This window comes from Euprymna scolopes, chromosome 32, assembly GCF_053919585.1.
Source record: "Euprymna scolopes isolate OS-2025 chromosome 32, ASM5391958v1, whole genome shotgun sequence".
Lineage (NCBI taxonomy): Eukaryota > Metazoa > Mollusca > Cephalopoda > Sepiida > Sepiolidae > Euprymna > Euprymna scolopes.
The window spans coordinates 76,439,613-76,463,392 of NC_136513.1; the positions used below are offsets into that span (position 1 = coordinate 76,439,613).

General features: G+C 35.1%; 1 protein-coding gene across 2 annotated transcripts in view; it reads left to right on the forward strand.

Annotated features, from left to right (window-relative positions):
• Positions 1 to 23,780, forward strand: part of LOC145256444 (uncharacterized) — a 644,056-nt gene that overhangs the window by 226,494 nt on the left and 393,782 nt on the right. For both annotated transcript variants that reach the window (XM_080115352.1, XM_080115353.1), the window contains one exon: positions 2,162 to 2,249. The gene's annotated coding sequence lies outside the window, so the exon portion shown is untranslated. The remainder of the gene's footprint in view (positions 1 to 2,161; positions 2,250 to 23,780) is intronic.

Sequence of the window (23,780 nt, forward strand, 5' to 3'; positions counted from 1 at the left end):
AACTTCAGTATTAATACTGTGAGCTTCTGATTTTTGCCCCTCAACTACTACTCTTATGAACCTATCAGAAAAAATGATTTAATAATTGAGAAGACATTTCCAGCTATACCATAGCTAGAGATATTGTGAAGTAAACCTTTGTGCCATACCCTATCAAAGGCCTTTGATATGTCAAGAGCAATTGCCCTAGAAAGGTTAGATTTGCTAATCCTATGAGATATAACTGCCTTGATAGGGTTCAAAATAGACTTCGTGGCCTGGTGGGAGATGTCCTTTTCTCTTCGCTGCAACTTCTATCTCACAGAAAAGATGTTGCGAGTTTGTCTCTGCTTTATCGTTATTTTCATGGAAAGTGTTCGACTGAGCTTCAATCTATGGTCCCCCCTCGCCAAACTTTCACAAGAAACACTAGACTAGCTGAAAACATTATCAATAATTTTTCCCACTCTTTATCTGTGCCTAAACCTAAACATAGGTTCCATGATCAAAGCTTCTTTCTTAGAATTGTACGCCTGTGGAATTGTCTTCCGTTTTCCTGCTTTCCAGCTGTCTATAATATGGTTGTCTTCAAGTCCAACGTGAACAAGTTTCTGATGAGCCGTTCCACTTAAGTTAACAAATTTACCGAACTTTCATTACTATTGATTACTATATTGTCCTTTTGACTACTCTACACTCTTTAACCCTTATCCTTGAGTGGCCAATCGGCCTTGATAAGTGGTGACGCCTATGTAAAAAAAAGCACATCTGCTGTAGATCTAGCAGAATGGAAACCATATTGAGTGTCACTAAGAAGGTTATTTTTGTTGAGATGGTTGATTACTTCTCTATTTAACACAGATTCCAGCAACTTACTCATGACGCACAGGAGACTTATTGGCCAGTACTGAGAGGGGGATGAGCGATCACCTGAATTCTTAAATACAGGGCATACTGATTAGATTTTCCAGGGTGATGGGAAGCTATTCTCCTTAAGACCACGTTTAAACAGTTTTGGAAGTATGGGCGCTAGTTCTGGTTGAAGTTTTTTGAGTACTATATTTGGAATACCGTCCGGGCCGGTTGCTTTACTGGAATCAAGGTTTTTGATTAGCTTGGCAACATTACGTGTAGATATATGTATATCACATAGCGTGTTTTCTGATACAGGAGGAAATATTGGGGGTTGGCGGTCTTGGTCGCAAAGGGTAGAATTAGCTGCAAAGTTCTTGGCAAAGAGTTTGGATTTGTCTGATATATTATTATTATTATTATTATTATTATTATTATTATTATTATTATTATTAAAACAGTCACAGTCTGGCGCGTTAATCGTTCCGCCCAAACAACAACAACAACAACAGCAACAAACCTAAACTTATAGGCGATGAAAATAAACAGTAAAGTCGTCTAGGAGTTCGTGGCGGAACGGTTAACTCGCCGGGCTGTCACACACGGTCTGGATTTCGATTTCTAGAAACAGCCAAGATACGCTTACGAAGAAGTAGTTTCCTTGAAACATGCATGTACGTAGATTACTGTTTTAAAAATAAGAAAATAAATAAAAATGTTATATACGACTTTCTAAGTAAATAAAAATAAGCTTCGAGGCAAAGTCACTATTTAACCGTATTTATCGTTAAAAAAAACAACAACTATATACAGGATACTCAAATGATATAATGAAATTTACTTAATCCACAAAGTTTCCGAGGAATGCGTACTTCCCATCAAAGGAAAGATATCATCAAATAAATATTATAGTGAAACTAGGAATTTACTCGTTCTTTAATTTAACGCGTATTAATTGAAACAGCATTATATGAAAACCATTCATATGTGCAAAGAGTCCATATATATATATATATATATATATATATATATATATATATATATATATAGAGAGAGAGAGAGAGAGAGAGAGAGGATATATATATATATTCTAAAGATAGAATATATATATATATATATATATATATATATATATTCTAATGATAGAATAGCCAAATCGTGAAAGAGAAGACGCAAGCAAGCGAGGTCCACAGAGTTTGTGTAATTCTATAGGTTGTCAATAAAAATTATCAAGTCATTACGGTTCACTGAAGCAGACATCGATGAAAGCTAGTTGAATTGATCAATATTTTATGCAGTAATTCTAATAATATTTTCTTATATTTTGCAGATTTAAACATTTTGAAAGCGGTTGGATATATAAACATATAGACACATATAATTTCTGACAAGCGATTAACATTTTACGAAAGAATAAGGTAAGTAGAATCCACGTTTCCCAGATTTCTTGCGGCCATTGTTATCCAGTGGTCCGTTCCCCTTCCATCCAATTTAAAATGTTATTTCAGCGCATGCGCATTGGACAGTATTTAATTGATATGGCCCGCGGTAATTATAGATTATGAAGAAATTTAAAAAATGTTCTTTGTTTCTTCGCAGCGTTTGCAAACGGAAAGCCGTAGAGAAATATACGTTTTTTATAACAAGTTAAATCGTATTTTTCATCAGTATTTATAGAAATACTAGCCTACGTGCTCGGCGTTGCCCGGGTGTTTGGAGGTGTGTGTTTAGCAAAAAAAAAAAGTGGTAGTAGGCAGGCAGGCTCGAAGCTGTGACGCGAAAGTGGAAAATAAAGGGGAAGAAAATCTGACGTCTTACCTCTACTTCATGACGCGACCGGAAGTTCGGGACGTTAAAATTAGGCAAAGTCAATCCGATCGATAAGATGACTTGCAAAAATGACTCGCAAAAATCGACCCCTCCTTGTAGAAAGCTACCAAGTTAAGGGTGAATGGATATAACGTTTTTGGCCGATTTTTTTATATTTGCTGTACGAGACGTCGGGCTTACAAAATGATACCGATGTCGTGAAAATTCGTCGCATATGTCGAAAGTTTTAAGCAGACATACATAAATACATACATACATACATACATTTAAACAGACAGGTGAGATTTATATTACAGACGATTAAAGAGCAAATCGCCGTTGCTCGGTAGAGTACTAACAAATTTATTTTTACAAATTACAAGTGATTTTTTCTCATGTCATGTGCGAAGTAAATCGTACTATAAACCCAAAGCGTCTAATCGAGATTAAAAAAAAAAAATACACGAGATAAATTTTACTTACTTTGATGATATTTTGATAGAACGATTACTTTAACGCATATTTTAAAATGGATTTAAAAGCTTAACATTTCAAAGTATTCCCAAATCATGTTTATTCGAATTGAGAATTCTTGATAAAGTGCGGAAACGTATCTATAGTTTGATTTCTTCGTTTTTACAACTTCTCTCTCATAAACATGATATATCTAGTTTCGGACTTTGTATAAATAGTATGATCACATACTAGAAGTTCGACTCGGCTTTGCTCGGGCCCTAACTACTCTTCATAACTTTATGTGCACATATATATATATATACATATATAAATATATATATATGTGTGTGTGTGTGTGTGTGTGTGTGTGTGTGTGTTAATAAGTTTGACTCATGTCCAGGTAACCTACATCTAAAATTTCAGGTGTTTAGACTCAAAACTGGCAGAGGAGTTTTGTAGGGTCTGCAATGGTCAACTCTTTCAACTTTGAGTTCTTGGCAGACAAATTTTTGCCACAGAACTCATTAAAAAGCTTGTTGGATGCCTGAATACCCTTTATATAAAATTTCAAATGTTCAGACCGAAAATTGACTGAATAGTTTGCTAGAGACCGCAACGGAAAAATCTTTTAAACTTTGACCCCTTGGCAGCCAAATTTTCCGCCCAAATCCGATTATGAAGCTTGCCCTATGTCTGAATACACTTTATGTAAACATTTCAAATGTTCAGACCAAAAATTGGCCGAGTAATTTGGTAGAGACCGAAGAGGTCAATGTTTTTTTTTTAACTTTGATGTCTTAACATGTATTGTTTTAGGCTCAAATCAAGTTAAAAAGTGTTATCCATGTCCAAGTAACCTATATCTAAAATTTCAAGTGTTTAGACCCAAAATTGGTGGAGGAGTTTGGTAGAGTTTTCAAAGGACAAATCATTGAACTTTAACCCCTTGACAGACAAATTTCTGGCCAAAAACCGATTTAAAAGATTTTCCTTAATCTTAATACCCCTTATGTCAAATGTCGAGTCTGTAGACTGAAAATTGAGAAAGTAGTTTAGTAGGGAAATGTACACACATGGAAACACACAGAAAGACAGTTTCACTTTTATAGATATACTAGCGAGGGGTACCCGGCGTTGCTCGGGTGTTTAGAGGTGTGTGTGCTCGGGCAGGGGGGAGTGTTAATCAAAACATAAGAATAAGCGAAGTAAATATTTTTAAAATAGTAAATTATTAAATATTTTATATAAAATAAATGTTAAAACTTTAAAAAAGCGAAAACAGCACAAAAAAACTAACGTAAGGAAAACGAACGATGTTAAATGTAAAAATCAGAAAAAATCGAAAGAGAAAACGCGAATGTGATGGAAAAAAACAGAAAAACGAGCGTTAAAACTTCTTTAAAAAAATCTGAAAAATAAAACAAAAAAAAACATAAAACGTGAAAAATGGCTTAAAACCCCCTGTTTCAATATTAAACCTTTAAAAATCGAAAAAAAAGACATCTTCCACCACGATTATTCGAACCCACAACCTTTAGATAATGAGGCCGCGCTCTAATGAACTGAGCTAAGACGACGTTGACAAAATTGGGTCGTTTTTTTTAATATTTAGACTAAATCATGTTCCGACGTCATTTGCGCACGCGTAGAAGCGAACTTGTCATGAGAGGATGGTTTTTGCTGACCCCTCCCTGTAGAAAACTGATGATTTTAGGGTGAAGGAATTAATGTTTTGGACAATTTTTCGATATTTGTCGGGCGAAGGATCGCGCTTTAAAATGATGCCAATCTCATGAAAATCCGTGAACTGTGTCGAAAGTTTTGCGAGACATAAAAACACACATACATACATACATACATACATACACACATACATACATACACACATTTTCGCTTATATATATATAGATAGATTATTTCAGAATTGTTTGATCGACTCACTGCAAAACAAGAATCGACCCAGAAGACAGCAATTCTTACTATTTGGTCGGATACATCACTTATGGAATGCGACAACTAAAGGAAAAAATAGCGGGAAGCGAGAATGGACATTTACTTCCCTTTGCATCGTGTTACGAGGACGAAAGCTTATTATTTAAAATAAAAAGTGCACAAGAGGCGTCTTAACCCTGGTCCACAAAAATGCCTTAGCAACCACGTCGGCATTAACTAGTTTTATTTTACAACCCATTTCAGGTTATTTAATGCCGAATCCAGTAATTTTGGAAAACAACGTTTGTATGCTTTAAGTTCTTTATATACCCAAATATTTATTCATGGTGTTCGGTTTGCTTTTTTTTGCATAAAAAACTGTTGCTTTTGTTTTCGACCTTATACAACATGATTGTGTTTTGCAAAGGGAAAGAAAACATTAATCTTTGATACAGTTCAGATCAGAAAACCAGCATCATTCATTGGGTGAGCGTCATACTGTTAACAATAAACTAAACCTTCCTCATAACAGAAGCTAGAACCCATAGTTTGGATCCCTTATAACTGCGTAGAATCATGCCTCAGTTCGATATAAGCAAAGCTGCCAAATCCAAACCGAATCAGATTGAGTGTCGAGGACGTATTTTTGCCTGATATGAACATCACCAATTTGGATTAGGTCAAGTTAACCACCTGGTTGACAACTAAAGAAGAATATAGCGCGAAACGAATTACTAATGATCGGAGTGTATGCTTAGGTATGCAGGTATCAGTTTTCTTTTATAATTCAAAATTTAATTAAAAACAAACGCCCATCATACCAATGTGAGATGAGTCTAATTGAATTCGAAATGCATTAAAAAAACATGCGCTATTAATATTTTAACTTTATTAATATCGAACACTTTTGCAATATATCGATTATCTATAATGGATTATGCATATTTGAGAGCAGATTTAAAGACGAACCTTTTCCGTTCAATGGATGACACGTTTACTCGTAAGGCCAATATGAATGGGCGCCAGAGCCTCGTACGTGTTTCTATAGATTTGTGTGTTATGTGTTATGCCTTGTGGTTGTTTTGTGGGGATGGGGGTCGATTTGAGTGTGTATTTAGGAGATTACTAAATGGTAAAGTACATAACTATAGATATATTTTGGGATCGAGTATTTTCGGCGATCTATTTAGCTAAGATGAAAATCGAAGAACTGAATGAGTTTGGAAAAGAAATGCATATTTGGTGCTAGCATTTTATTTTTGTTTTACAATTTCTCTTCGTCTCAGCATTTTTATATTTGACTAGCAAGGGTTACCCGGCGTTGGCCGGGTATTTGTAGGTGTGTGTGTTTGGGGAGGGGGGTAAATCCAAACAAAAAGGAAACTTAACGATGTAAAAAAAAAAGATAGGGGGTTGGTGGTATGTGGGCTCTGACCCAGAGCCTTGAGGCCTATAGACTGAGCTTGAACACCTGCGCTACGGTTTAATTGACAGGTCGCCGCTTAATGAGGTCATCGCGGGAGCGTTACGATGACGGGGCTGTTTTTTTTTGGCGTTAGTTTAATTTGTTTCACTGCGGGATCATTTTTTCATTTACTGCGGAGCAGTTTGGGCTTCCCCAAGATGATGGGAGGGGGAACCAGCTCCCCATTGAAAAGAATTGTCACAAATGAATAGCAATTGTCTGATATAAGGAAAAAACCGCATTGATCAAACCTGATTGCTTTTGGACGCTGGGAACGATGCAACAACCTCCGTATTAGTTACGCTTTTATTATACGAAAAAGGCGAATATATATATATGCATGTATACACGCGCCGATCGAAAAATGTTGAATATTTAGCTTTTCAAAGTCGGGCAAATTAATTACACACGCGACCCCCGTTCGTAACTCGTAGATATTATGATTTATATAATATATATATTATGTATAATATATATATAATATACATGATATACATAATATATATAATATATATATAAATATATATATACGAATATATATATTCGTATATATATGCACGTATATATGTATATATTTACGTCTATATATGCATGTATATATATATACGTGTATATATATATATACTCATATGTGTATATATATTATTATATGTATATATGTATGTGTGTGCATTCTTTTGCGAATACGGATGAATTGAAATTAAAATTTATATATAACTAGCAGGCCAACCAGCGTTGCCCACTTGTAAAAATAAGAGTATCAAACTGTTATAAAAACTGACTTTGGTACCATTGGCTAGGATCGAAACCAAAACACACAACACTCCAGCCTGGTTCCTAAGACATTATACCACGCCCATACACATAAAAGTAGTTAAAAAGCATTGTTTTAGTTATAAATGAATTTTTTTGCCTGCAAACACTTTTAGACGATTACTCCGCTCGAGGTCAACTGTTTTGTCTTTATTTTTTTACCTATTCGCAACATTTCTTTCGGCTAAAAACCAAACAAAAGTGTTCTACGGGTACAAAACTCTATATATCAAAGTTCAACGCTGTAGGCATATTATTAAGAGAGGAGCTGCGTAAAGAATTTTATCACACACACACACTCACACACACACACACGATAAGGTCTACATTTAAAATGAGACTTGCACTCTCTGCTTAATAAACCGAATCCCAAACAAGTTTTACTATTTTGAGAGATTTTAGAATCGGGACCGGAATCGGTAATTGTGTTACATAGTGTTCTCATTGAAGTTATCACTAGGGTTATCATAGAGGGGCACCAAATTGACGTTTGGTGTATAACATAAAAGAATTCCGTGTGCGTATGATCGTCTAGTTTCATATGCGGTTGTGTGTGTTCATCTCTAATTGTTCATATGCTTTTGTGTGTGTGTGTGTTACATACATTTTCTTCGACATACCTTATTCAATGTGTCGTCGATGTGATCCCTCTGGAATTCATCTCCTCTTAGAGGGAGACTGGTACCTGTTAGACGAAGATTTATCACTCCAAGACGATGAATTGGTTTTATAGATTTTATTTTCCTTCCAGATGTCGACACAGAATATGGAAGTGAATCTTGCTTGCTTTGAACACGTCAGCGTCCCCCACCCCCAGTGAAGGGGAGAGAACAGTTATTAAGCCGTCCGTCTTCTTCAAAGTCCAAATCCAGTCTCTCAGATCTAGCCAACATGACCACGTCATTCATACGTAATCTGGTCAGCTGACCCTCGGTTCTGGTAAACGTGTCTACACTCCACGTTTACTCACCCCTCTCTCTCTCTCTCTCTCTCTCTCTCTCAATCCATTCTGTAACAATTGTATCGGAATAGGAAAAATATTGAAATCGTCCTCTCACAAGTTTATATGCATATATATATATATACATATAAGTATATATACATATATATGTACATGAAAAAGAATTACAGTTAAGTTGACCAAAATAATCCAAGATGGCAAAACTAAAGTATATTATAAATATTGAAGAGTTAATATTTATAAAGTAATCTTAACCGCATTTTGCTAATCCCTACCCTCTGATGGGAAGGAAAGTATTTCTTCGAACCTCCGCGGATTAAGGACTATCCACTTATTTTGTACTTCCTTTTTAAAATCATATATGTTTTTAACTCTTTTTTAGTGTTTTTTTTAACATGATTTATTAACTACTTGTTCTTATATATATATATATATACATATATACATATATATACATATATATATATGCATATATATACATGATGATTGCAACGTCTTGTCAGACGAGTGACACTCCCTCAGACACTTAAAGATCAAGGGCCCAAAAATTATTTCCATCGCCACAGGACCATTTTTATAGACAAATCCCTGAGGGAGTATCTATACACAGATTATGTTACAGAGTATTAGCTTTGTACGACAGCTAAGTCTCTCTCTCGGTTCAAAATGTTGAGATCACGCAACAAGCAAGAGCAAGATAGCCAGCTACAAGTTAAACCGCAGACCAGCTTAATGCGGGTACTGGTCTCCCGCTTTATGTTTTTTCAAATCAGAGATTTGCTACTCCTAGAAAGGTTGACTCCACCACGGCTTACAGGAGCCCTCTCCACCCCAACACACACATACATATACACAAGCACACACGGTGTTAGTTGGCCATTGATCCCGAAAAAGGGTTCATTCGCCCTTTGAAAGGTCTTGTTTTTAATCCTTCACGGAGACTAGCCACCCTCCTTACCAAACAAGTTTGGTGGGGGAACCAGTTTAGTCGCCGGTGACCCGACCATGAGGCAGGTAGTACTGGGTTACATGGTACCAGTAGCACATGACATGACCTGACACATATACACATACACAAATACATACACACATACATACACACACACATACACACGCACACCACATACACAAATACATACACACATACATACACACACATGCATACATATATACAGTGGGTAACAAAATATTTGGTACATTGGTTCATTTCGTATTACTCAAGGAATATCAAGTTAATTTAAATGAAATTTTCGCCCAATCTTTGAACTTATAGTATCTATCTAAACAGAAAACAGAAATGAAGATACACTCAGTTGACAAATATTTATTACCAAAAAATCAAATTACCAAATTATGCAAAAGTATTTAACATATTGTCAAATTTCATTCTTAAGCAGTCATTTCATTTTTTTTACATGGGTGTCACCACTTATCAAGGCCCAGAGGCCACTCGAGGATAAGGGTTAATAGGTATACATTAGTCATTGTGATTTTAGCATAGCAAACAGTGGGAATTTTGTAACTTGGATTACTTAGGGGGACGATTCAATTAGAACTTGTTCACATTGGACTTTTTCTTTTTTTTCCATAGGTATCAACACATTATCAAGGCCAAGAGGCCACTCAAGGATAAGAGTTAAAGAGTGTACAGTAGAAATGGGACAATATAATGATCATTAGTAATGAAAATTTGTTAAATTTGATAACTTATATGGAACGGCTCATCAAGAACTTATTTACGTTAGACTTGAAGACAACCATATTGTAGTCAGCCGGAAAGCAGGAAAACGGAAGACAAATCATGACAGAAGAAGACCATCTTTCCTGTGCTTTATTATTGATCATTCATTTATTTTCATGTACTTTTGAAATATTGTTATTTTTTTGTTTTTTTTATATATATATATACATTTATACACCCATGCATATATACATGTAGAGATGTGAATAAGATGCATCAATTTTTATCTACTGTGAGAACGAAGGTGGCTCTTCAGACCAGCCCTGCTCTTACACAGTCTGTTGAAAAGGTCACACTTAAGCTGAGATTGAGGAATGCCAACTGGTGCTGCTCTACTGTGGACATTGATATGACGCTTCAGGCCTTCACTGGATTTACAGACCACAGAGAAAACAGAATATCTGTGCCCCGCAGTGTTTTCCCCATCAAAGAAAGATTGATCTCCATGTGATCGCTTGTGGCTAGCTAGGCCAACTCCGGATAAAGTCATTTTACCGCATAAATCACAGATGTGGTTCTGCACTAAAGCCTCCGACAGATCTGATAGATCTGACAGATTTTTCTTCCAGATATCACGCTTCATTTTTGTATGCTCATACTTTTTCTTTTCAAAGCTATCACAGTCATGATAGACCAAGGAGCGCCACTTTTTACGATCATTGGAAGTACTTTCCCAACTGAATACGTCAATTTCAAGAGCTTTAAGATTATCTTTGATGTTATCTCTAAAGCGTTTCCTATGTGTATGTTGTGGACACTTTTCTTGTGTAATTTCACCATAGAACAGGCGCTTTGCCAATCTCTCGTCGTCTATCCTTGTCAGATGTCCAGCCCACCTCATCTGGTTGCGTATAATAAACTTCTCGATACAAGGTACGTCAGCTCGCATAAGAACATCCATATCAGGTATAAAAGAGCTCCACTTGATGCCTAGAACGTGCCTCAAGAATTTCTAGTGCACTCTCTCTATGAATTTTATGTGTCTACCATAAGTTGTCCAGGCCTCAGAAGCGTAAAGCAAGGATCGTAAAATACAATATTGATAGACACTGATCTTTGTATGACGAGGTATACCCCTGTCAGACCACACTCGCTTCTCTAATCCACCAAAAGCCTTAATGGCACGCTGTATCCTTTAGTTGACCTCAGCATCCAGAGTTCCGTCTCTGGCAAGAGTACTACCCAAATACACAAATATGTCAACCACGGCAAGTCTCTGGTTGTTGACAAAAATATTTGGTTCCACATACAAACCACCGGGTGGAGGTTTGAACATGACCATAGTCTTCTTAAGGCTAATAGTAAGCCCAAAAGACGCACAGGCCCCTGAAAACAGATCCATGATACCTTGCATATCCCTCTCACTATTGGCTACGAGATCGGCATCATCCGCATAAAGCAATTCACGAACCAGGTGCTGAAAGGTCCTTGTAGAAACATGAAAACGACGAAGACCAAAGATCTTACCTGTGGTTCTGAAACGCAAACAAACAAATAAATATTAAAAAAAGCGTAGGTGCTGGGATATCACCCTGCTTCACACCATTGTAAACTGAGATGGGTTCTTATAGGCATCCATTGAAATTCAGGTGAGCCTTCAGATTAGTGTGGAGCTCCCTGAGTAATCGTAGAAATTTAGGTGGGGATCCCAACTTCCCCAGAATTATCCATAGGGCACTTCTGTTCACAGTATTTAAAGCCTTGATCAAATCAACAAAAACCTGATAAAGCGGAACACGGTGTTCAGTATATTTGTCCTGCAACTGCGGAGCAGAGAAGATCATGTCCGTGGTTCCTCTGCTCGGACGAAAGCCACTTTGGCTTTCTGGAATGACAGATGGATAAATATACTTTAACAATCTATTGAGTAGAACTCTGGAAAATACTTTGCCAACTGTTTCCAATAAACTTATCCCACGATAACTTCCAGTCTTAGATCCCTTTCCCTTGTACAGTGATATATGAATTGCATCAACCCAATCCTGATGAACGGGAACACCCCTCCAGACATCAGTGATAAGATGAAGAATTCCATGAACAAGCTTATCACCCCCATGTAAGAGGACTTCCACCGGAATACCATCAAGCCCTGGAGCCCTCCCCACGTTCACTTCCTTGATTGCATCTCTAATTTAATTCTCAGATGGGAACTCAGACATTTCAGGGATAAGCTTCTGTTGTGATAAAAATTCATTGATGAAGTCTTCATCAACATTAGAGGGGTTGTCAAAGAGATCAGAATAATGCTCAATCCTATGAAGGAGAATCTTGTTAGAATCCTTTATAAGGGCAATACCATCACTTGGGAGTAGGGGAGATGTAGATAGTGTTTGAGGACCAAAAGCTTTGAAGTCTTTACAATCAAAAGCCATCTGGATTTGGTTGACGAGTTTAGCCCACCACTGATTCTTCATTTGACGGAGTCGCTTTTGGAGAAGACTCTTGCTTGCTTTAAGTGACTGTTGGAGGGACTCTCGCCCTCTATGAGAGGCAGACAACATTTTATGATGCAACTCATTTTTAACACTTAAAAGTGGAGTTATTTCAGAATCATTATCATCAAACCAATCCTGATGTTTAGATTTGCGGAAACCAAGAAAATCTACACTTATTTAATAGAGGATATTTTTAAATGCGCCCATAACCCATTAAAATCAGTAGAATTAACTACGGATCGAAGCTTTTCATGTACACTTGGATCATCTAGTTTGGACACATCAACTCGCCTGGGAATCTTAACACCACCCGACCTACATTTCCTCCTTATACAGATTTTCAACTTCCCACGTACTAAAAAGTGATCTGTGCCGCATTCAGCTCCACGCATAACACACACACTACAGACGTCCTGCAGATCTGCCTTCATGGAAATAATGTAATCAATCAAGTGACCTTGTTTTGAACGAGGATGGGTCCAGGTAAACCTATGGACCTCCTTGTGGCTGAAGAAAGTGTTACAGATAGCAAGGTCAAACTGAGTGCATAGATGGAGAAGATGCAGACCATTACTGTTGACCTTACCTACACCAAACCGGCCGACTGAGTCCCAGGTGTGATGATCGTTGCTAACCCTTGCATTTAAATCACCTATGAGTAAGATGTTCTCAGATAAAGGAATAGAGAAAATGGTACGACTGAGATCTCGGTAAAACGCTATGATGGTGTCTTCATCATGACCCATGGTAGGGGCATACACAGATAAAATTGTCATATACCTACTGTGTGCAAGAGGGAAGTGCATCATCATAAATCTGTCACTTACACAGATTAGCTGTTCGATCCTCTTCACCAAATCAGAACGCACTGCAAAGCCCATTCCACCTTCTCGTCTTAGTCCCGATGGTTTTCCTTTCCAAAAAAAGTTGTATCCCGAGCCCACTTCCACCAATTGATCCTCACCACTCAATCGTGTTTCAGACAATGCCGCAATGTCTAGGTTGTACCTAGCGAGCTCTCTTGCAAAAATAGCTGTCCTACGCACAGGTCTTTCACTATCCAGGACATCTAGCAAGGTTCTCACATTCCACGTAGCAACAGTTAGGTTATTCCTCTCCTGATAAAATTTTGAGTTTACTTGTTTATTATTTTTCTTCAACTTTATCTTGTTTCTCCTGCATTTATATAGAGCAGACGCCGACCGCAGGACGCCGACCAGCTAATAAAAGGGTAGACAATGTATAGGTCACCTACATACATACATACATACATACATACATACATACAGGCATACATTCATATATATATATATATATGTATATATATAAACATATATATATATATTTATATGGTCGCGATACTGCACATGTTAATGATTCCGTTAAAACAGGCGAATTAATAAATTTTGATTTGAGGACTGGTTTCTTCTGTGGAAAGCAACCCTTTATTAAGTCGTCTGACGAGGACTTCTAGCTTTTACTGACCATTTCTCCGAAACATCAGCATGTCCAGTGTTGCGACAATGGAAATTAGTTTATATTATAATAAAAAAAATAATATATACTGCTCTTCTATTTTGAGCACTCCTTATAACCTTGTTAAATTCATTAGTTATCACTCTTGAATACCTTTAACCTGGTAAAGGCGTCTTTTATGTTTTACTGATAGACAGGCAACCTCTGGATAAATATGGCGCATTATTAATTCTTTACTTCCTATCCTGTTGACAAAATGAATTTCTCTGTGATTTTGCATTAGATTTTTGTTACTTTTTTAACAAGAAAATCGATATTATTTGTAATCAAAAACCGGCGAAAACTGTCATTTTGTCAAATAATGAAAAAAGCTGGCCAGTGTGTTTCCGAATCTCCCAGATTTCCAGATAATATCGGCGCCAGATTTCCGGCGCGTATTTTCCTGACATTTCGCTAGGCTACTTGATATCGGCCAACGTTTTCAATGGAGGTGATTAGTTTGATGCTTTACGTTGACGAACACCTTGCGTTAGACACGAATGCAAAAACATTTATCTGCATAGGCCGCCACACTTATAGCATCTATCTGTCGCACCAATCTTTCTCTTCCATCCACTCTCTCTCTTTCTAACTCACTCTTTCTAACTCTCTTTTTCTAACTCTCTTTTTCTAACTCACTCTTTCTAACTCTCTTTCTTACTCTCTCTTTCTAACTATCTTTCTAACCCCCTTCCTGTGTACTGGCATTGAATAGTTTAATGCAGATCTAAAAGGTGCCATTGTGATAATTCTTTTCTTGATTTTCTTTATCTACCGAACATTTTCATCTCGTTTCAGTTGGTAAGTTGGGTATAAGGTTTCCGATTGATTTTTTTTTTCTCAGACATTTTCCTCGAGCGCTTTCGATCACTGATCGTTGTCAGGAGCAATTTTGTTGTTAAATAGGCTTTTTTCTGTTGTTTTTTTTATTTGCTATTAATTTTACTTTGGTTTCATTTATTAGTTTAATTTTATTTAGTCACTAGCGGGCGTAAAATACGCTTAAATATATTTTAATTCGTCCAGATTTCGTATGTATTATTACTAGGGCTGTGACAACAGCATATTCTTTTCATTGTTTTAACTGTTGAGTATATATCCGTTAATATCTCATATGTTTTTATATAGACTGATGTGATTCTCGGTTGATTGACTGTGTCCAACTGTGTTGAAAATATACTTGAGAGTCCAAAGAATGAAAAGAATATTAAAAAGGTTCCAGACCTTTTCAAATTTTGAGGAGAGAAAAAATACCATGACTGGCGTGAAAAAAATTTAAGTTCTTAATTACAAAAATCAAGTTTCCGTCAAAGAAGGGGGAGGAGCTAAAAAGATAGTTTGGGGGAAAGTTATAGAGAGTGATAAGAACGGAGGGGTAATATAAAGATATAGAGGGGTATGAATACACTAAGGGGAAGAAAAGAAGAAGGGATGGGGTGATAACAGTTAGCATGGTGTCGGACGACGGTATTAATCATATTAAAATTTAATTCATTTAAAAGTGTTTATATATAAAGTTTGAATGAAAAAATGTAACATAAAACTAAAGAACGCAGGTAAAATTCCCGGAAAAAAGAAACTAAATTTAACGTATCGCAGACTAAGTTCCTGCATAATCCGACTTCTAAAAAGTTTATAATTACAAAAGGGAAATCATTTATATAAGAATGGGAAAAAATACTTAAATAAAATTGTAATTGCCACTTGTATTAGACGATTTCTCAAAAGTCTTCAATTATAAAAAATAATTTAACTATATAAGGATGAAAAAAGAAAACATTAACTAAAATTTTGTAAATGGAAAACGGGGATTCTAAGCTGCTTACCGTGTAGCTGTTTCGGAGATTTTAAAAAAAAGGGACAGCTGTTAAATACATGGCTCCCCGGTCAATAATACCACTTCCCCAATAGGAAAATTTAGAATGATACGCTTACTATTTATACTAATATATATATATATATATATATATATATATACATATACATATATATACATGTATATATACATATATATACATGTATATATATACATATATATACATATATATATACATATATATATATATATATATATATATATATATATATGTATATATAAGAAACTATTCATAAATAAGTTTGGGATTACATAATCCATTCTGTGACACGTTTACTAGCGTATAAATGCTATGAGAATAAAAATTCATAAAAGCTTAAGTACCTTAGGTACCAGAAAGGCAAATAGATAAGAGGAAGGAAACCTAGCCATACATATCTAGAATCCCAATGTAGAGTCTAAAGAAGCTTTGAATAAAAAATGTGAGAAATAAAAATAAAGAATGCAGTTTAAATTCCCGGAAAATAAAGAAACTAAATTTAACCTATCGCAGACTTAGCACCTACATAATCCGACTCCTAATATATATATATATATATATATATATATATATATATATATATATATATATATATATATAGGGTGACCCCCAAAAGACAAGGACGTTCAATAGTTTTTCTGAGCATTTTACAGTCAACTGAGAAAAAAGGCCAAAGACCCTAGTGTTTTGATGTGATGTTTTGAATATAATAAACTAGTTATGACCAAAGTTTCATTTCATTCGGACAAAACACTAAGAAACGGGGCCTAATTAGAAGGGACGCTCAGTGAAACCAAAACATAAAACTATAATCAAAACATAAAAAAATAGTTTAATGATTGAAATTTCTCTAAAGTTTGTTTGTATTCAATGTGTGTAATTTATTATTAAATACAAGATCGTTTCCATGGAAACAATGTTTTGATAGAAAACGTGTAAACATGAAAAGTCGACTATGGAGTTTTATGATAATATTAGCAGACCGCTAAAATTATTATATTATTGGTATAGTCTGGCCGTAAAATATGCTATAATATGATATTCTAATTTATCCAGATTACGTATCAATTATTAAAGAGAAAATTCCTTGTCAATTATTATATTAAACCTTATATATAGTAGTGAGACCAAGTCTTTAAAAATATGTATGATATATGACTTGTGTATCATAAGCTCGAATCGAAACCAAAACATACAACACTACACCCTCATCCGTTAGAGTCTGAGACAAACCCATACATACGTGTATATATATATATATATATATATATATATATATATATATATATATATATTCTATGTCATTTTATAGATGCTATCTTTAATATGCCATTTTATAGTTGCTATTTTTACTATATCATTTCATATGTTATGTGTTTACTATATCATTTTATAGGAGATGTTTTTACAATGTCATTTTTATAATTATTTTTTTACAAAATAATTTTAATAGTTGCTATTTTTATTATGAAATTTTTTATAGTTACTATTTTATCTATGTAATTTTTGTAGTGGTTATTTTTACTATGTCATTTTTATAGTTGCTATTTTTAATGTGTCATAATGTGTAATTTTTAATTATGTCATTTTTATAGTTAATATTTGTAAATTTTACAGTTGTTATTCTTATGATGTCATTTTTATCGTTACTTTTTTACTACTTTATTTTTATAATTACTAATTTACTATGTCATATTTATAGTTACTATTTTTACTGTGTCATTTTTGTTGTTACTTTTTTACTATGTTATTATTATAGGTCTCATTTATTACTATCTCACTGTTTGGTCCCAATTTTACTATACCATTTTTATATGTCTTATTTTTAATATTTCATTTTTATCGGTACTATTTTTACTACGCCATTTTTATCGGTACTATTTTTACTATGTAATTTTTATCGGTACTATTTTTACTATGTTTTTTTATAGGTAATCTTTTTACTATGTTATTTTTATCGGTACTATTTTTCTCCATGACGTTTTTATCGGGATTCTTTTTTCTATGCTATTTTTATCAGTACTATATTCAGTACACTATTTTTACTACGCCATTTTTATCGGTACTATTTTTACTATGTCATTTCTACTAGTACTATTTTACTATGCACTTTTTACCTCTTCTATTTTTACTATGTCATTTTTTCCAGTCCTAACTTTACTATGTACTTTTAGAGGTTCTGTTTTTACTATTCGATTTTTATTTGTACTATTTTTACAATGCCATTTTTACCGAGACTGTTTTTACCATGCCATTTTAATAGGTGCTAATTTTACTTTTACTTGTTTACACTATCATTTTTACCATTTTCATTATTAGTATGTTTTTTTACCGGCGTTATTTTTACCTCAATTTTTGGAAAACGAAGTGTTAATCAAACAGACAAAAAAATATCAGAAACAAATTAAGAGAATCGTTCTGAAATGTAAAATCAGGCTTACATTTACCGATTCCGATACCCTAAAATTTCGAAATTTTCTGATTTCTAATTCCAATTAATCGTCATAAGAAACCAATTAAGGAAAATTTTAGAATTTCACGTTTTTCTTAAGAACTTTTCAGCGTTGTTTAATATTGTTTTTCTCTAGAAATGAAATCATTCTATATTTTATATTATGCCATTTTTACCGGTGCCATTTTTACCGGTGCCATTTTTACGGTGCCATTATTAATATGCCAATTTTTACGATGATAAGTTTCAGTATCATTATATCTTTTCTTGTTATCCTCTTAAAGGGGACCTAAAAGTTGTTCAAAGCCTTTCTCTTCAGTGAATTAATTTTACCCGTCCTCATACGGGTACTTTTCTCGTACCTATATATATATATATATAAACTAATGATGGGACGACTCAAATATTTTCCTGATTCAGAAACACTTGCTAATTCTGTTCTAAACTTTCGATTCCGATACATTTACCGATTCTGATTCTTTTTAATTTCTAAAAAAAAGAGATTACTTTTGGAGAGGGGAAGGGATTGCCGAAACCACCATGAAATATGTAAATATTTTTTCCTAATCGATAAAATGTAGGGGATGATCTATAGATTATATATTTACTGCTTGTTTTAAATCAATAAATATTTGATATTTTATTGTAAAGCACAAGCCATGAAATATAAGGTATAATACCAATAAAATTATCGTTTTTGGCATCAGAAAATAAGCACGAAAAGTTCCAATGTTGTCGATTCCCGATTCCGATAATTCTTTCCAACACTAATATAAACACATACATAAAGATATATATTGTGTCTGTATCAATAACAACACGAACGCAGAAAGTAAAGGTAAAACAAATATATTAAGACGAAAAGATAATACATATTTACAAAGGTGCAGTTGTACTGCAGTTGGAAGATTGTCCGGCAGAGGGCGTGTTAAAGCCTTCATGGAGCAACCGGCACATGCGTCTTGCCTATCCGGCGTTCGAACACAGCTCCCCGGTCTTGCTGACTTGATACCTTTATCTATATCTTTTAACCCACGTATGCTAATTAGTGGGCGTCTCCACAACAATATACATGTTCCTACCTTTATATATAGAGAGAAACTTATAAAAAAAAATTAAGAGATAAGAGGATAGATTATTGCGTTAACGAGTTTTGAAATCCTTTTAAAAGCCAACAGCAGAATTGCATGCAGAGTTGCAAAGAAAATGGCGATGTCTTCCTTCATATTTAATAAAGACAATTTGTGACGTGATCACGCGTCGTGATCTTGGTTTTTCGGGCAGATAAACGTGGTCAAACGTGATCATCGGAAATTGTTAGTGTTCCGGTATTTGAAAGTTCTCTATCCCCGGGGTTCCGTTATGCTCGCGTGCAGCTAAATTAGACAGACGAACTGGATGGGAGGATTATGAACAATTTAAGATGGTGCATCCATTTGAATGAACCGACTTATACATCACACATACACACACACACACACACGCACACACATATATATATATATATATATGTGTGTGCGTGTGTGTGTGTGTGTGTATGTGTGTGTGTGTGTATGTGTTTGCATGGATAGATAAGAATCGTACCTGAATATAAAAGGCCAGTTCACAGAAAAAAAACTGGGAGATTACACGTATTAAGCTATAATATATATATATATATATATATATATATATATATATATATATATATATATATATATATGGGATTGGTGTGTAGTTTGCTTGTTGAAGCAATTTGTGGAATAGGTATGTAGTAAAGATTTAGAAAGGCTGTCAAAATGCGAGGAATGAAATATAATCGTTGTTGGTAAAAGTAGACGAGAACAAGTGGCGATTTACAAATCAATAAGTACATACATATATGTTTATATATGCATATATTTATTCAGTTGTATTAGGTAAAATGTCTTACTTGTTATGTCTGCGACAATATCCATTATTAATTTCGGAAAAAAAATTCCCTTTCAAATGGTGAACGTAACAGATCGATTGAAAGCATACTAGATGGTGAAGCGGAAGTTGGATAGCTGTGTGGGGCCTTGGAGCAAATGTGAGGAGGGGGCTTATGTATGGTCTGATTAGATAATTAACATGTTTATATTTTTATTTATTTTTATTTATTTATTTGGGTTTTTTTTAGTTTATAACTTGTTGCTTTAGCGTGAGCTTTATTTAATTTTGTATGTTCTCTATTTTGTTGTCTTTATTATTATTATTTATTTACTTCAACGGTACTCAATACAAAAGTAGAGCTAGGTAGTCAGTTATGAAACTATACATGGCAATCATGCTACACAGAATATTCCGCTCTATTATTACTACTACTTTACTATATATATATATATATATATATATATATATATATATATATATATGTATGTATATATATACAAGCTTGAGATATTACAAAAGTAAGAACGAATGAACTCAACGAGTGTATTAGTGCTCGATAACAAGAGCTTTTTTTTATTTATTAGCAGTTACGTTTGCTGGCTACAAACAGAAAGATGAAAAAAAATTGGTAGAACGATAAAATTGTAGCCCTAAAGAAAACACTAGTGTTTTATTTTTAAACCTTTATTTTTTTAAAATATCAATTCAGGTAACTTAATTATGTGGTAGAGCTGACATCTATTCAATGTAGCTGCCTTCAGCCTCAATCCTCGCCTCGATATTGATCATGAACCAAGAGCCGGCAGGAGCTCGGCGAATACTCGGCAAATACTCGGCGGATGACTGGGAGTTGTTGGAGGGCGTATTCGTGATGTTCTCGACGTATGACCAAAACGAAGTAGTCAAGCAGGTTCAGGTCAGAGGAAGACGAGGGCAGTGAGAGAAGAGTACAAAATCGTAGCACTCTTTCTCAAGCCAAACCTGGGTCTCTTTCGACTTGTGGGCCGGTACCGAGTCCTGCTTCCACACCCAGAGTCTGCCAACGATCAACTAATTGCACCAGAAGATCACCATACCTTTCAACACACCCAGGTACACTTTGGTGTTGACTTTCAAGCAGACTTCGAAGATGTGAGGTGGCATGATGTGGCCTACACTTGAAACCACACCACATCTTTGTTTTATCGTTATTTCCATGGCAAGTGCTCGTATGAGCTCCAATCTTTGGTCCCCCTCGCCAATATTTCACGAAAAACACCCGCCTAGCTGAAACCACTGTCAATAATTTTCCCTACTCTTTATCTGTGCCTAAATCACAACGTAAATTCCATGAAAAAAGCTTCTTTCTTAGAAGTGCACGGCTGTGGAACTCTGTTCCGTTTGCCTGTTTCCCACCTGACTACAATTTGGATGTCTTCAAGTCCAACATAAACAAATTCCTGATGGGCCGCCCCCTTAAGTAAGATGCTTTATGAGATCTCCATTACTAACGATTACTACGATATTATCCCATTGATTACTGTACATGCTATAACCTTTATCCCCTAGTGGATTCCGGGCCTTGATAAGTGGTGATTACCATGTAAAAAAAAAGGTCATCACTCCTTGCACGTCCCTGTGATTCGTGGCAATCCAGGGATGCCCTTTGAGGATGCTGGTAATGGTCTTGTCAAAACTTGGATCAGTAGAGAGCATGAGTTGCACAGCGGCGCATCTCCAATTTCGCTCGCTGAACACTCTCAGACATGGTAGAAGGCTCCTATCGCTCTTGGAATTTGTACACAACTGGTCAACTAGTAGATGGTCTGTAACAAAATAAAAAAACGGTTTTTATTAAACAGAAATGGAATCATGTTGTCTTTTCTATGGCGACAATTTAATCGTTACACTCTGTACTTTCTGGTTCAATAACGCTTTAGTCGGTGAACAATGATTTGCATTTGGAGTAGCTCAATGAATATCTCTAGAATTTCTGGGTTAGTTTCCATCCTTTTTTGTGTGTTAAGGATTCGTAACTTCTCCATTGGATTAGAGATGAAAATGGGGTGTGTAGATGTGTTTTGTATTATTTTGCTGTAAATTTCGCTAAAATTAATAACCCTAACCCTAATACTAAACTTATTCGTATCGCAGAACCATTGTCAGAGACTATGATTTCTGGAACTCAAAATCTGTTGAAAATAGGTTGTAATTTTAAGATGATTTCTCAGAAGTAATACCGCTCGTTAGAAAAATGTCAAATTATTTACCCTACACATTTAATAGTTGTAGAAGACTTTTTCATCAACGAATCCGATAAAGTCGCGACCAGAAGAATCCGGAATTGGCAAAGAAAGAGTTTAATCTTAGCGTTATTACTTACAAAGAATATATTTATGATTTCTGGAGTTTTAAGATTTTTCCATATAATTCTTAATCTGTACATTCGATTGAGGATTTTAAAAAAGTGGAGTATGGATGTTTTTAATAATATTCTGCTTGCACATATATATAAATTTCGCGAAAATTAATAACCTTTACCATAAACCTTACCTTTGTCAGAGACTATGATCTCTAAGACTGTAAATCTATTTGAATATATATATATATTATTTAATTTGAATTCATTGAGATGAGTATTATTTATTAATTTATTTTATTGCGGACTATTATCCTACTCTTTTTAGATCTTGTTGCTTCATAACGTTTCGGCCAACTATTCCTCTGGCCTTCGGGGGCCGTGGCATAGTGGATAGAGACGGTTTCAGGTGAGCATTTTTTTTTTTACACAAGGATCACCACTTATCAAGGCCCGGAAGCTACTCAGGGATAAGGGTTATTGCAAGTACATAACGTTAGTGTGGAGATTTGATGAAGTGTTTAATTAAGGGGGCGGTTCATTAGGAATTTGTTAACATTGGACTTGAAGACATCCAAGTTGTATTCCGGAGGGAAGCAGGCAGACGGAAAAGAGTTCCACAGGCATGCAATTCTAAGAAAGAAGCTTTGTTCATGGAATCTGCGTTTTGATTTAGGCACAGATATAGAGTGGGGGAAATTTTTCACAGTGGATTCAGCTAGGCGGGTGTTTTTTTGTGAAAGATTGGCGAGGGGGGGCAGAGATTGGAGTTCAGACGAGCACTTGCCATGCTTGAAGATAGTGGTTCCAATCCTACCCATAGCCGACCAGAGGCTTAATTGGCCAAAAAACGTGGTGAGACGACAACAACTATGAAAGGCAATAATTGCTGAGAATGCAGTTAGGAGATTCGGAGTTCCTATCCCGTCGCAGTTACCACCTGACGAAGGCCAGAGGAATAGTCGGCCAAAACGTCATTAAAAAACAACTAAAAAGATGAGGATAATAGTCCGCAATAAATTAATAGACTTGAAATATGTTAGGGTTTATGTTCCTTGAATATAAATTTCAAACAAAATAAATATCTGTTTATTTCTTAATAATGCGTTGTTTTGGCTTAAAACCTATCTAATACGTATTTATTTTATTCAGACTTGAAATATGTTGCAATTTTAAGATTGTTTCCAATTGCAACGTTGTGCAAAATTACACACGGACGCCACATGTTGTATGCATTTTACGTCGCAAACGAGACCAAGACAAATAATAATTCGAACTCACTT